This window comes from Pinus tabuliformis, chromosome 1_1 (genome assembly GCF_031772625.1).
Source record: "Pinus tabuliformis cultivar Carrire ecotype Pingquan chromosome 1_1, CPIR1, whole genome shotgun sequence".
Taxonomy (NCBI): Eukaryota; Viridiplantae; Streptophyta; class Pinopsida; order Pinales; family Pinaceae; genus Pinus; species Pinus tabuliformis.
In genome coordinates this window covers 748,904,952-748,908,703 of record NC_142297.1, presented here as the reverse complement: position 1 = coordinate 748,908,703, position 3,752 = coordinate 748,904,952, and positions in this window count along the sequence as shown.

The following is a 3,752-nucleotide window of genomic DNA, read 5'->3' as shown; positions in this document are numbered from 1 at the left end:
ATTGCCTCATTTATCTTACTATTACCCACCCAAAATGTCCCTTCTGCAATAGCCAAAAATATCTCAATAATATTTTCTAGTTATGTCCCTTTGCCAAATAGATTCAGAGGCAGCTAGAGCAGCAAAAAGTAAAGTAACCTAAGTGTTCCTTGTTTCAGCATATCCAGCAGTAGTCTATCTAGTAGCAAAGAAAGAAGCTATGGTGTATGGAGCATATATGGATCCTCCAGCACAAGCATAAGCTTATCCAGTAGGGTCAGCAGTACTAGCGGCTTATCCAGCAAAGGTAGCAAGGGCAGAGCCAGTTCCAGCTTCTCAACTAACACAATCTTATCGGTGTTATAACGTATGTAATATTCGTTATGTTCAATATTCACGCTCCACTTTCTGTACGCCTTAGCTTGGCTGTAACCGCTACGCTCTGCTCTTCCGCTTGCTTTCTGGACACTGAAACTTTCTTGCTTTCTGTACGCCTTTAGGGTGCGTAAGCATGCTCGATTGTTAAGGAGAGGGTGCCCCCGGCAGGGCTCTCAATATAAGGAGAGGTGGATTTGAGCAAAGAGAACAGTTTTGGGTGTGTGTTTGTCTTGTGATTCAACCCTTGATAGATTCGTAAATACAAGTATCTCTATCTCTAAATCTAATCCCCCTCCCTTCTTTCTTTTCAAATCGTTCACAGGCCTCCTATCAAGAAGGTAAAAACAATGAAATAGAAATACTTCCAGTAGGGTGCGTAAGCATGCTCGACTGTTAAGGAGAGGGTGCCCCCGGCAGGGCTCTCAATATAAGGACCTTTAGGTGCTCGACCATAAGGACCTTTAGGTGCTTGACCATAGGACCTTTAGGTACTCGACCATAAGGATGCGTAAGCAAGGTCGACTGTTAAGGCCGCCATCACCTTTAGGTACTCAACCATAAGGGAGAGGATGCGTAAGCAGGCTCGACCATAGGACCTTTAGGTACTCGACCATAAGGACCTTTAGGTACTCGAATGTTAAGGAGAGGGAGAGGGAGAGGACCTCACCATATGAATAGTGAGTGACTCCGTCCCTTTAGGTGCTCGACTTTTAAGGAGAGGGAGAGGAGAGGATGCGTAAGTAGGCTCGACTGTTAAGGAGAGGACGATTTAGGGGGCTCGACTGATAAGGAGAGGAGAGGGAGAGGAGAGGGTGTTTCTTTATTTTTAAAATCATGTCAACTTAGGGCCCTATATTTATTACTTAGGGGTCACTCACTATTCATATGGTGAGGTAATCCTTTCAATAATCTCCTATATATATCTTAAGTTTCTTTGTCTGTTCATTCAACCGAGATCAATCAAATTTTCATCATCAAATCATTGACAGGCCGATTCTCAAGAATCTGCACCAAGGGTGTGTGTTTCTTTAGCTCCACCAACTCAATTCAATATTCAGACTTTAGACTTCAAGTTCTTCATCCTTCCAGTAAGGGGTGTTAAAGATATGCATAATGACATATGCCCATAGCAGCGTTATCTGCTAAGGCATAATGACATATATAATTCATGACTGGAAGAAATGCATAATGACATATGCCCATAGCAGCATTGTCTGCTAAAGCGTAATTACTGCTATTATATATGTAATAACGCTTTAGCATCTACTGGTATCTCCGCTCTCATAATGGATCGTACCAGAATCTCGTATATAGATATAATTTGAAAACATGACTCTTCAAATTTGAGGGAAGAAAATAGGCTATAACGAAGACTTCACTTTACTTATTTCCTTGCCCTCAGAAGCGCAAGCCCTCCAGACCTTGGCTTGGCCTGGAAAGTCTTTTCATGGCTCTTCCTTGACGTACGAAGTCGCTCTCCCGACGTAGGAGGGCCGCCATCAATGCCGGCCAAGGAAAGAAATAAGTAAGTGTAGCCCAATGTCCCTCACCCATATGATTGATGAGCGAGAAATCGATGGCGGCGATGGCGATGGTCGAGCTTCCAAATCGATGGCGGCCTTGACAGTCGAGTGTACTAACGCACCCTCACCCATCGAAATGAGTGAGTGACCCCTATAAAGGAGTAGGGGCGATGGCGGCCTTGACAGTCGAGTGTGCTAACGCACCCTCACCATATGAATAGTGAGTGACCCCTATGAGGAAGTAAGGGCCCTCACCCATATGATGAGAGAGCGTGAAAACGATGGCGGCCTTGACAGTCGAGCGTGCTTACGCACCCTCACCATATGAATAGTGAGTGACCCCTATGAAGAAGTAAGGGCCCCCACCGATATGATGATTGAGCGTGAAAACGATGGCAGCCCGGGGGTCGAGCGTTCGTTACCTCACCCTCACCATATGAATAGTGAGTGACCCCTAAGTAATAAATATAGGGCCCTCTATTTTGGGAAAATAGAGCTTCCAATCGATGGCATTGGTCGAGTGTGCTAACGCACCCTCACCATATGAATAGTGAGTGACTCCGTCCCTCGACCTCCTCTGTCGGTCGAGCGAGAAATCGATGGCGTTGGTCGAGCCATGCTTACGCACCCTCTCCTTAGCAGTCGAGTGTGCGTTCCTCTCCTCTCCTCTCCCTCTCCTTATCAGTCGAGCCCCTGACGGACCTTATGGTAGAGCACCCTAAAGGGTCCTCTCCTTAACAGTCGAGCCTGCTTACGCATCCTTATCAGTCGAGCCCCCTAAAGGGTCCTTATCAGTCGAGTCACTAACGTACCTTGATGCTTATTGGGTGGGGGGCATATGAATGAGTGAGTGACCCCTAAGTAATAAATATAGGGCCCTTGCTTTCCGAATGAGGGCCTAATAGCTACAGTGAAAGGGGGACTTATGTTTAGAAGTGTACGCCGGGAAAGTCATTCCAAAGTCTCTTGCTTGACGAAGTTTGCCATATTGACTCGTATCACTTCGGTAACTAGAGATAGAAGAAAGAGAAAACACAGGTACGGTAAGTGAGAACCTTACTTTATTTCATAGGCTTCTACTTGAAGAAAGAGCCAGATATGGATCAAAGGTAGATAGATTATGGATTCCGTGTTTGTTGAACCGAAAAACTTCACTGTATAATGCCCACGTAGTTCGTCGGTGAAACCAACGATTATTTTCGCCTCATATGTCACACTCTTATCAATGAAAGAACCATCCATCCCTTCCTATTCGTAAGGGAGAAAGGAGGGGGAAAGGTACTTACCGGGTGAAAATGAGACGGGAAGATATGAAAGGTAAACCCGGGTTCAATTTAGGTTCGGGAAGATCTCAAGTGATCCCTTACCTTATAACGAAGGTAAGTAATAACCTTCTCTACCACTTTGTTTGGGGGGTGCGAGTTCAGGGGGGGGGTTTACATACAATTGCAACCAAGGAGCAAAGTTGTTTATGGTTTCATCTCAGAGGCATTCTTATCACTTGGTAGATCCAAGTCCATGGCCTATTTCGGGTTCACTCGGAGCTTTGGCAACCACCGTTGGAGGTGTTATGTACATGCACCCATTTACAGGGGGTTCAACACTCCTCAGTTTGGGCTCGATATTCATCCCATATACCATGTTCGTACGGTGGCGCGATGTTATACGTGAATCCACGTTGGAGGGACATCATACCAAAGTCGTACAATTAGGACCTCGATATGGTTTTATTCCGTCCATCGTATCGGAGGTCATGTTCTTCTTCGCTTTTTTTCGGGCTTCTTTTCATTCTCCTTTGGCACCTGCGGTAGAGATCGGAGGTATCTGGCCCCCCAAAGGGATTGGGGTTTCAAATCCTTGGGAAATCCCTTT